The sequence below is a fragment of the Amphibalanus amphitrite genome, unplaced genomic scaffold (genome assembly GCF_019059575.1).
Source record: "Amphibalanus amphitrite isolate SeventyFive unplaced genomic scaffold, NRLGWU_Aamphi_draft 000424F_arrow, whole genome shotgun sequence".
NCBI lineage: Eukaryota > Metazoa > Arthropoda > Thecostraca > Balanomorpha > Balanidae > Amphibalanus > Amphibalanus amphitrite.
The window spans coordinates 382,707-395,353 of record NW_024881918.1 but is presented as its reverse complement, the minus strand read 5'-3'; the positions used below and the strand labels follow the sequence as shown (position 1 = coordinate 395,353).

General features: G+C 43.4%; 1 protein-coding gene across 1 annotated transcript in view; it reads right to left on the bottom strand.

Annotated features, from left to right (window-relative positions):
* LOC122391164 (40S ribosomal protein S19-like) overlaps nucleotides 1–12,431 on the bottom strand; it is a 41,901-nt gene extending 29,470 nt beyond the window's left edge. The window contains exon 1 of the mRNA XM_043384844.1: nucleotides 12,246–12,431. The gene's annotated coding sequence lies outside the window, so the exon portion shown is untranslated. The remainder of the gene's footprint in view (nucleotides 1–12,245) is intronic.
* Between the last annotated feature and the right edge of the window lie 216 nt (nucleotides 12,432–12,647).

The window sequence follows — 12,647 nt, the reverse complement described above, 5'->3', positions numbered from 1 at the left end:
TGGGCTAAGCAACCATATCCTATTGAAAGTGGGGTGGGGCAGAGGCGCTAACTGGAACTCTCACCTTCTGATGTCCATTATATGGGAAAAGCTCCCTTATTCACACGCCGACTATGAATTCTAATAGTGTTGACATTGCCTTGGTTGAGATCAGGGTGGTGTTATAGGTTTCACTGATAACAGCACGCTGCTATCACACGTGTCAAATGGGGTTTCCATGGAGATATAAGCAAACTCTTATCTCCAAGTTCCAACACTACCCCAAAATGTAACGTCAGCTCCTGGCAGGGTGCCAAGAGCGGATGGCGGCATGGGCGTGCTGCTCTCGGCTGTGAAACACCGCCTAGTTGAGATGATTCCATGACGTTTTTTTTCGTCTAGAAGATTTTCGTCGGACAATTTTTCGTCCGCAGATTTTAGTCCGACTTTTTTCGTCTCGCATTTTTTTCGTCTGTACATTTTTTTTTCGTCCGTGCATCTTTTCGTCGGTACATTTTTTCTGAGCGGAAACTGAGCTGAGCTGAACGGGAACTGAGTTGAGCTGAGCTGAGCTGAGCGGAAACTGAGCTGAGCTGAGCTGAGCGGAAACTGAGCTGAGCTGAGCGGAAACTGAGCTGAGCTGAGCGGAAACTAAACTGAGCTGAGCGGAAACTGAGCTGAGCTGAGCTGAGCGGAAACTGAGCTGAGCTGAGCTGAGCGTGAGCGGAGCGCAGCCGGTTTGAGCGGAACGTGAGCTGAGCTGAGCCGCGTTAAACTGAGCGGGAGCTGAGCGGGAGCGGATAAGACGGAGTTGAGCTGAGCGAGCTCACTTTTTTCTTGAGCTGTCACAAGTCTGGTCACCAGGTCACTTGAAGTGACCTCACCTCATAAAAAGTTTCAATGTCTGTCATAGCTACACCGAGTGACCGATCGCTTTGAAACTTTCAGCGATTGCTAAGAGCAATAGCATGTACAAAATGTATATCTTAGAATTTTGATATCGATGACCTAAGGTCAGGTCAATTTTGCGACCTCCCCATTATAAGTCAATGGGAGAAAATTGAAATGCGCCTCTTTTGGACGAAAGACATTATAAACACTCCCAAACACTGAATTACAAGTGGTATAGACACACTGAACATGAAAATGGTGTCCGTGACCCCTGTTTATGCCCTGAGGTCATCTTAGGTCACGAATGATATCTAACAGTTTTTCGCAAATAACTTTTGATAGAGGCATGCTAGAGCGATGAAAACGCCTTAGATGTGTTCAGCTCGACGATACGGATCGACTGATATGCAACATGACCCTTTCCGGTCAGGTCATGACCTTGACCTGAGGTCAAATTTTCAAGTTGACCTTTCAAGGTCAAGTTATAGTTCATTCGATGCGTCTTGACGAGAGGAACACGATGCCGGTAAAAGTAAGATCGTACAAGGCTTGGGTCAAAAGTTATTGCAGAAAAACTGTTTCCGAAAAAATCGGCTATTTTTGCATTTTTTGCCCCCTGCAGGCAAAACCGTTGACGTTAGGTCAAATCTGAGAAATTACTCAGAAAGGGCGTTAATAGGGCTATCGAATGCGCTTTTCCGCGGTGCTGTAGCTCTATTGGTTCCCGAGTTATGCGTTGGCTTCTTGGAAATTGTCGACACTCGACCTGGAAATCGGCGAAATTTTGCCTTCAATGACCTCTGGTGACCTGACCTTTGACCTGACCAAAAAATTGACCGATGTGATTTCCTCATTATTTTTGACGCTCTTTCGAACGCCGCCTTCCGCGTATCGCTACGTGGCCCAGGAGCCGAGTTAGAAGGGGGGGTGTTCAAACACCCCCCCCCCCCCCAGCAGGGCGTGGAAATCCAGGACCCCCAGCCGGGCGCGGGTTAATGTTACACTGCCGTACGAGGGTCGTTCAAAACGCTGTTAGTCTCGTATGGTTTTGACCTTCAAAAATTTTAGCCGCCGTTTTTATTAGATGATCATCATGTTGTACTCATCCTCTCCGACAGTTTGCCATGGGTCATTTCCGACTTAACCATTCCCATTACTTCTGAAATCGAGAGTTTCTCAGCCGATCCGATTTTGCGACCTCCATTTTCATGCCTGACCCATGGTCAGAGATGAACCCTTTTTGTGAGCGCATGAAGGGTCGAATGCGCTTGAAAACAATGAGACTGCTTGAGGAAGGTTGTTACGAATGCCCATGCAAAATTTCGACCGTTAATTAATTGTTGATTTAGAATTATTGACAAAAAAGCATCGCTGGTACCTGTCAACGAACTTTTGAGACACCCTGTAGTTCTTTCGACGCGTCTCGACGGGAGGAACACGATGCTGGCAAAATAAATCTCGTCACTGTCTTGAGGCAAAATGTATTGCAGAAAACGTTTTTCTTAAAAACAGATATTTTTGGAGTTTTGCCATCTGGAGGCTATACCGTGGACCCGATGTCAATTCTGAGGGCAATTATCAGAAAGGTCTGTAAAGTGGCTATCAAATGTGCTTTTCCGCGGCGCTGTAGCTCTATTGGTTCCCGATTTATCCGTTGGCAGTTTCCAAAATTGTTTAAATGGACTAAATTGGACCTTTGATGACCTCTGGCGACCTGACCTTTGACCTGACCTGAAAACTAAACAAAGTGTTTCCGTCATTATTTTGACTGTCTTTCGATTGCCGCTTACTGCGTGTCGCTACGTGGCCCAGGAGCCAAGTTAGAGTGGGTCGCGTGAAACCCCCCCCCCCCCCAGCATGACACGGAAAACACAGGCCACCAGCACGGCGCAGTTTAACTAATAGGTAATGGAGAGGTCGCAAAATTGACCTGTCCCTCAATGTAGATATTTTGTCTGGGGATTACGCAAGGCGAATGTTCGGTGAGATCAGCAGGTACCTATGGCGCTTATTCAAAGTCGATCATGCACACTCACATCATCAAAGGTCGTTTTCTATACTACGTCGGCTGAGGACATCCTTATACCTTAGTGCCACTATATGGGACAGTCTCACGCCTCATCCATCTGGCACTCATGCAGTCACCCATGCCCACAAGTAGGGACTGCGCGCACTATAGACATCGAATTTAAGGTGATTTGTGGAGAGAAAAAAAAAATCCAGAACGTATGTCAGCGTTCGGTCGCCTCTGACTGCAGTCGCTGCTAGTAAGTAGTATGACTATCAGTTGGGATCTCATGGTGGATCTTATGCAGTCTGAAATGTTTAATCTTTCCTGGATTCCAATTTCGGCAATAAGTCGCAGCGTGAATCCTTCATACTACGTGCGGTCTTAGATTCTAAGCACGGCCACTCCGGTCGACCACAGGCTGCAGCCCACAGGTCACTTTGGATCAGTGAGTGAACCTGTATAAATTTTTGCAAAGAATAAAAATGTGCTCATCGATCAATGTATGTCTTACCGTTTCGAATTCGCATGGATGCGTTTTTTTTTTTTTTTTTTAGAATAAAATGTCCGTAGCCTGAGCTCGTTTCCTATATCGTGCTAAATATTCATCAAGATCAAGGTTTTTTATAAATCAACACCGGGCCGCAAATTGCATTAATTGGATTTTATGACAAATCAGCGAAACCTAGTTTTTATACTCGTATTTTGCAGCACCTTAGTAAATCATGCATGACCATGACGTTACATTTTAGACTGACGCCCCTGTCGCGAGCTGACAATGGCGCCCCTCTCAAGGGAAAAAGTCGCCCCCTCGAGCACCATGATCCCCCCTTTCGCTGATTTCTGGCTACGCCACTGGGTGTAGCAGTAGGAACCATATCTGGAAAAACTCCAATACCTACATACAGCAGAAAAGCAGCGACCTGAGGCCATTCTTATAAAGAAAAAGGACGGAGGGACGGAAGGAAAAAAAAGAACTCAATGAATTAAACGATTCCGTCCTTTTTGGTTATCATAAAGGTTCCGTCCCTCTACCCCTCCCCCTTCGTTGTTTTGCTAGGATGCGTTTTTCGTCTAAATGATCAAGAGCTTTAGTAAATGAAACAGGAATTATTTCCTGCAATATTTTCTTATAAATTTCGTCACAAAGAATGCAAAAAGACTAAGAAAATACGCTATATGGGTATAATAAAATGAGAACCTGCAATTATTTGGGATCACATTTGAATTTTTATGGGACCGGGGACTGTTGTCTGCTACGATACATAGCCTTGGCCAGAGGCCTTGGCTACGATAAAGGATAATATAGATAGGCGAAGTATGTAATATGTTGTAGTCTTTCCTGCTAGGCTGAAACCCACCAAAGATTGTTTTTGCGTATAAATGTGGTAATGCCTATGTCTTACTCAGTGATAGGATGTCTAATAAGCGGTAAGGGAACAACGCAGACACCCTGAGTTAGCGTGGCGGCTCGGGACAAGCGGTAGAGATAAAAGAGGAGGGGATACTGATAAGGCATCTTTCGCTCAAGGGGACGACGCGGCGCGCGGCGAACGCGCGCGGCGGCTCGGGATGAAAGGGAGGGAGAGAGGGAAGGAGTAGGTAGAGAGATAGAGAGACGGGGGGCGCAGGTGTTGTTTTGACGAACTGACGCTAAAGAGGGGGGAGGGGGAGCGGGGGAAGAAATGGCCTGTGGATCTTCTCTGTGTGGGGACAGCGAGGACAGTCCAGCGAGAGCGCTTGAGCGTGGTGGAGTGTATACGAATTTCTCTGCGTGCAAACAAGAACTTTAAGTGCTAACGAGAAGTTGTAGTGCCACGTGACTCAGACCTCCAACCGTGATACCAGTCGAGGCGCCAGAGGACACAGGACACAGGCCAGGTGAGGGTGGAGCTACTGGGAGGCAGTTGCAAACAGTAAACACCTACCACTTACTGGATATTGCATCTCAAGGTGTCCAATCCTGCCTGTTAATGTGTATGCCCGATAAACAACGATAGCTGCAGAACGATAAGGTGGCGGTCTATAGGCACTTGGTCTGCATGTGAAATTGACTAATTTTCGTGTGAAATAACTCCCGACCAATGTCATACAGTTCACATATCGATTAGCACGCATCCTGAAACACATTTCGCACAAGTTGCTCTCGCAACTAGCTAAATATCGTATCAATGCCGTAAAAAAGCGCTGCTGAAGAGCAGCGCTATTTCTGATGCGTTATTTTTCACGAACAACGCAAAGTCTTACGTCACCAGAGGCGTCTTTGTCTCTTTATGATACGGAAACGCGTCCTTTTGGGTGGGGGTAGCGTCAATCTGGCTTCGTTCTTTTAACGGGTTCCGTCTTTCGTCTTCGTCCTTTTATGATAACCAAATTCCGTCTAATCTCAGAAATGACGGAGCGTCCCTCCGTTCTTTTCTTTATAAGAATGGCCACAGGTGTCGCTACAGTCGCCGCGCAGATGTCGCGCGCGTCGCCAATCGCCACACTACCGATTTCCATAAGGACGCATATGCACGGATATGCAACGGAAAGTCGCCCTTAAGGATTACGCTTACATCCTTTGCTTATCATGTCGATGGTTAGAAATTGGGAGGGGCTCGGCTATTTTCGACCATAGATATGGCTTTATCACATGATGACGAACATGCTGATAGGCGTTTTATGTGTCATAACAGCACACAAGTATATTTTATCATTTTTTCAAAAATAGCCGTTCCTCCGTATCTTTCAGTGCAAGGTGCCGTCGGTCATCCCCGACGTTACGTCACGCCGGGGATTGCCAGATTTTCCTACTAGACTTCGACGCCCCCTGGGGCGGATAGGATAGGGTAGGGTAGGGTGGGTAGGGTAGGGAAGGGTAGGGTAAGGTAAGACAGGGTAGGGTAGAGTAGGGTAGGGTAGGGTAAGGTAAGGCAGGGTAGGGTAGGGTAGGGTAGGGTAGGGGTAGTGTGGTGTAGGAGTAGAGGTAGGGGTAGAGGTAGTGTAGGAGTAGGGTAGGCCGAACACCGAAACCAATGCATCCTTTAATCATGCATATCAAAAATTCCTATTGTTACCGCGTATACCTGTACCTCTAGTTAGAATATTAACTAGGATGACACCAGGATGACACCATGACAACGCTCGTTCGCACATGTCTCACGCCACACGCGAGGAGATCGCGAGACAGGGCTGAATATCATGTCCCAGCCGCCCTACAGTCCGAACCTGGCTCCTTCAGATTTTCACCTCTTTGATCCCCTGAAGGATGGCCTCCGTGGTGAACACTTCGAGACCGACGCTGAAGTCAGGTGCGCTGTCAAGAACTGGGTGAAAAAGACGGAAAACGCGTTTTTCCGGGCGGAATTCCAGCGTTGGCCGGAACGCTGGGAGAAGTGTGCGCAGGCGGGCGGCGACTGGTTTGAGGCAAAGGCTGCATTCAGAAATGTCTGATCTATAATCTGTGAAAGTTTGAAAGTGTTAAATAAAGAAATAAAGAAGTTATGACCGATTGTTCGTTACTTATTGAACGACCTAATATAACCTACATGGCATGCCATCATCACCAGTATTGTTAAAAAGCAACTGTAAATCAATTAGTGGAAAGAGAATCCTTTACAATGCTTAAGAGATCCGCTTAACTCTTCACCTTTCAGGTAAACCCTTCATAAAACCTTCATTAAAAATTTTGAAATTGGGCAGGACGGAATTCAATTCCCTTTTTACTTCTATCGAATCAGTCACAATGGTCAAGGACAATAACAGATCATCTAAATATTGCATTAACCCGCGCACCGACGGGGGTCTGGATAGGCGGCGGCCGCGGCCATAACGGCCGGAGCGACACCAGCGCCACCATCGGCGGCTGGTCGGAACTATCGCAACGGATCGCACGTTAATTCAAATTATTTAGTAACGATACGTTATGCGTCAACGAAACCTTTACTGAAAATTTAAGAAAAATGCATTTCATATTATAGCTTAATTTCATGAAACATCTCGCGATGTAAATAGGTATTTTAATGGGTAATTTGATTAGTAAATAATTGCATCCCTTCAATTAACTAATAATATCATTGCACATATTTCGCATTCCATAAATGCCCCACCGGAATATGAAAGCCCACAAAGTAAGCTTTCTAAAAATGTATATTAGTCACAAGTCAGTGATGGCTTATGCTACTTTTGACGCGATTGTTTTCGTTATCGGTCGATATAACATACAGTTTTACTATATTCCAATGCGTACAACTCAGTTAAATTTGAATATTACGTTAATGCCCCAGTAGATAATTAAACATCAATTAATTGCCGTTCGAATGATGTTACGCATGCCTCAATGGTGCCTACCCTAAGCTACTTTTTTCTCGTGTCTTGATAAGCAAGCACTAGGCAAAATTGTGGTATCACCATAATTAACTACCGTAAAACGGGGTGTTAAGGGACGGTTTTGAGGTGTTTTGTTATATAACTCAAGAAGGGTTGGAGATAGAAGCATCAAATTGTCAGCATTTTATGTGGAATTTGGTGCTTTACATGCCTGCCACATTAAAGTTTTTAAGATTTATACCTGCATGTTATTTTTTATTATTTTTCATCACTGTCCCTTAGCACCTCAATGTGGGGTGTTAAGGGACACCTATATTATTCCAAGAAATGGTCATCAAATGCCCACAATTGGGGTGTGGAAGGGCACACAATTTATTTATTGAAATGTTTTGCATATATTGTCACAAAACAAGTCAGGTTCATTCACCACTAATGACCTTTTTAGCCAATTACGTGTAATGTAGTTTACGCCTGTGGAAAATGTGCTAATTATGAGGTAAACAGAACCGAAAAGTAATCTTCTGTCATCAATAAAAACCCATGTTGAAGCTAGTCACTTGTCATTATGTTGCCCTCTTTGTTTTAGTCTTTTTATGATGACATCACATTTACCTACATCAGTCTCCATAGACCCATCATTGTAAAAGAGTGTTGAGATGTTTTGTTACATAACTTAAGATGTGTCAGAGATAAAAGCATGAACTTGCCAGCATTTTATGTGGAATTTGGTGTTTTCCATGCCTACTGAAAGAAAACTTAATGAAATTATATTTAGATATTATTTTCTATTTTTTCTTCCCTTTCCCTTAGCACCCCACATCCACCTCAAAATATGCATGTATCCGGAAAAGAGGAAGAGGATGATGAATGAATGGGTGGATTTGCACAAGTTTTTCAGGAAACATGTGCAATACATGTGACAATACACCTATGCATTCATTTTCCCTGTACACCCACTAGTTTATGTGGTACACACAGAGTTTTAGAGATGTTTCAATTTTGTGAAAATGTAGCATGATTTTCAAATCCATTTTTGAACCAAATCACTTGCATGAAAAACCATACCATTTTGTCCTATGGTCAAGAGCAAAACAGTGTCAACTACCACACTGAAGTTTTTATTGAACCTTCTCAAATTAGGAAGTTAATATGACTTAAAGTTTTTCCCATGCAACTGTCCCTTAACACCCCACTGTCCCTTAACACCCCATTTTATGGTAATAAAATTAATGAATAAATGACACCTTCGATAAATGCCCCACCGGAATACGAAAGCCCACAAAGTAAGCTTTCTAAAAATGTATATTAGCCACAAGTCAGTGATGGCTTATGCTACTTTTGACGCGATTGTTTTCGTTATCGGTCGATATAACAATATAACATACACTTTTACTATATTTCAATGCTTACAGCTCAGTCAAATTTGAATATTACGTTAATGCCCCAGTAGATAATCAAACAGCAATTAATTGCTATTCGAATGATGGTACCCATACCCCCATTGCGCCTAGCCTAAGCTGCTTTTACCCCCTGTCTTCATTGCCAATCACTGGGTGCAATAGCGGTCTCAGGCCTTATCCGGGCAAAAATGATTTTTAGGGTGAGGGGACAAACGCTAAAGCTATTTCTTTCAAATGTGGCTACTTAAGCGTTTCAAATAAGAGTAAAATTGGAGAACTTCACTCACCTGAACATAATTTACTTAATCTTAAAAATTGACTATCTAATCAAAGTATCAGTTGGCATGATCCAAACATGTAGGTACCTAGGCATGGCGGCGATGGGAGATACCTGTCAGGGTGCGGGCCAGTTATTTTCATGTTCAATCTCTTCATATTGACGCAATCAACGTCACGTAAATATAGAATGTATATTCTTCGCAAGTAGCATATCAATACATTTATCACAAATCTAATGCAGTCACATAAACACATTTTGACACGCACGCTCACGCACCAGATTCTGATGCGCCAACATTTTGATAGGTGCACATTCGCTCGCAATTCAAGTCACATAACAATTTTTAGCTGCCTTCAACAGTCGGCGGCCGTCCTGCGTCAAGGCATGTCGCATTCCGTCCTGTTTTTCAACAGGTTGTTGGGTAAACACTTGCATAGATTCTGCCCGCCCAGTAGTTAAATCGCAAACATGAAATAACTGAATACGAAGAAGAAAAAAACGGGCCGATCATGGACAACAAGAACACCGACAGGAACATTTTCATTAAGTTCGCAACCTCGTGGCGAAGTTAATCGAGATCACGACTTATCGTCCTATAGGTTCATGACTTTTACACACTTTAGAAGTAGCAGTCGCAGCTGCATCCCGCTTTGGAGGCCGAGGAAATCCATGGCAGGAGGGCAAAAACAAGAACAATATGATTTTGTGACGGCCGGCTTTATCTAAATTACTGAACTCCACTTTTCGTCCCGAACAGTGATTTTTCCTCGGCATGCTATTTTACTCTGAATGAACTCGTGACTCGAGGTTTAGGAATTTCGCGCCGATTGAAGTTCGTCGGAAGCACGGAGGACGTTTCTTTGTCTAGGACGGGTGGTACGCGTGCCTCCATTGCGTGTAGCCCCACTGCGTTTCCAGCTGGCAAATCTCGGTGCTGACGATGTCCTTTAGGTCCACTAAACGTTGATGCACGTAGGTGTCGCACTCATCTGTGAGCCCTGATCGGCGGCCGGCTAGTACTCTTGCCCGCGCTCACATACGTGCACGTTACCCCGGCAACGGGCTATTGACCAATGAGAAGCGAGAAAAGTGTTACGTCACTGCGATTTTTCATATACCTGTGCCCCCCGGACGTGACGTAGTGTGCTCGCGTGCGTGCAGGGTCTCTGCGATCGAAAAAGAGCGCTAGCAGCGCGCCACTCGACGCCGCAATTGTCAAAAGCGGCGTGTTAGTATGCTTTATTATGAATGATGTGTGTAAAAGTGAGTTTTTATGTTGTTTATTTGGAGGTAATGGTTGGAATAAATTAAGTTATTTTTATTTCTATTGATTGGAGTTTTTATTCAAAAGATTTCGGTCTATACCATTTATATTTACTGAAAATACCTTCGCTTGAATAAATTGCAGATATTTGGCAACTTAAGTGTTAGGTAAGCCTAAATGATATGTAAAAAGGTAAGAGACACCCTGATTATCATTTGAGAAACGAAAATATATGAATTTTCCTTATAAGACTCGCTCAATATGCTACTCCGCGGTTTATGCCCCGAGGGTGTCCGAGGGTTCCCGTTAGTTTGTCGTTGGCGCTCGGCTCGCGCGCGAGCCGACGTCACCGCCTGTGACGTCGGCTCGCGAAATACGTCATACCCTGCACACAAAATAGCCGGCTGCCGAACAGCGCTCTGTAAAGAAAAGCCAAATTGTCACAAAAACATTTTCTTCAGTGTCACTGTCATTCACCAGAAGGCTCATATTTAAAACCCCTTAGCCCTAGGTAAAAAGATATTATGAGGATTTTCGGTCCCCACTAGTGAAACTTCACATTCATGCGTGAACAGCCTGATGGTAATATTCTTATTTGTAAAACAATAAATACAAACTGATAACTGACACTGACACTACTATGAATCAGCCCAGAAAAAAAGAGCATATTACCTAGGTACTTGACAAATGGGATACCAATTTCAAAGAAAGTAAGTCAATTTTTCCAAGCAGCCTGAATTAATATATGCAGGCTAGAAGCATATGCCTACTATCTGAGGAGTTAACAAGCAGCCGTTTAATGAAGTGGGTTGCAGACTGCAGAGCCACCACAACAATTCTTGAAACTGCACATGAGTGACACATGTTCTGATTTCAGCAGCATGTTGTAATGGCATTGGGTGGTAATGGCATACTAATAAATTTAGTAGGCACTACTTGTTGCATCAATGTTAAATAGGGAAGATCAATACATACTCGGGAAGCTGATGTCAAAGGTAGTTATGAAAGAATCACTTCAAACAAGTTATGAAAATGTTGTGAAAGGGTTCCAAATAATTTACAAAAGGGCAGTGTCGAATGACTCATCACAAAATTATATTAATGCTTGGGTGTTAGAGGGGAAAATTCCTCTCCAAAAAAAGGGATGAGGGTGGTATATTCTTGATAAGGTTAGCCCGGCCCCCCCCCCCCCAAAATAAAGAACAGAAGAAGGAAAAATTGCACTTTCCTGTACAATGGTAGAATCTGATGCGATCATGCAATTAGATGCTCTTTCATGAGTGGTAAATTGCTATTGAAAGTTGGAGGTGGGAGTGGAAAATTATTTTCATTTGGATGTCTTGTTCCACCCAAATTGACAAATTTTGGGACACTGCGAATGAGTTATGAAAATCTTGCCAAAGGGTTCAACAAGTAAACAAAAGTGTTGTTTGAAATGAGTTATGTAAAGGCTGTGAAAGAGTTATAAAGAATTTGCAAAAGGATTCCTTCAAAAGAGTTCCGAAAAGGTTCCGAAAGAGTTACAATGAGTTAATGAAGAGATTTTACAAATGAGATATGAAAAAGTTGTCAGAGGGTCACAAATAATCTATGAGAAATTTGCTTTAAATGAATTATGAAAGGGCTGTGACAGGGTTACAATAAGTTAATGAAAAGCCTCTTTCGAATGAGTCAGGAAAATGTCACGAAAGGGTTGCAAATAATTTACGAAAGGGTTATTTTGAATGAGCTATGAAAATATTGAACATAGTTAAAAAAAGTTATGAAAGGGTTACTCTGAATAAACTAATAAAAGGCTGAGAAAGGGTTACCATGAGTTTACGAAAGGGCTGTTTCAAATAAGTTATGAAAAGGCTGCGAAAGGGTTACGAAGGGCTTGCGCCTTGCGTAAAGGCTTAGTGAAAGGGTTGTGACCTAACAAGTTGCGAAAAAATCACAGCAGCTTTAGGAAAAGAATATGAATGGATAAAGAAGTAACAAATTTTGTTGCAACAAGTGAGGAACAATGTCACACTAATGGGGCTATAATTATACTCAGAAATAAAAAGTATCTCAGTCTAGTCCATGAAGACTGAAGAGCAGGCGCCAGGCTGCACTTAATTGGTGGCTTACCTCGAAATCACTGGCCGACTCACCCCTTCCACTAGATTGATCGGGCGATTAAACACCTTTTTTCAAATAACGGAAACCCAGGCAATTGCCTAAAACCCAGAACAAACGTTTGAACCGCTGGAAATGCCGAGAAATTGGCGGCAATATACAGGGCGACCCCCACCAAACACGATTTGGCAGCACTGTAAGGAGGACGCCTGCTGGGCGTGAAGTTTTCCCTTCACCATAGGGTTTACACACAAACTGGTCAAAGTTTGAGCCAGGATATACTAGTCTAAAAATGCAAAAAACGAACAAATTTTGGCATCAATAGATTCAGCATTTCATCATGTGCCTCAAACCGTCCATCATTTGGCCTCAAAGGAGGTAAAAATTGTTCAAAATCGAAGTTGAAAAGATGCT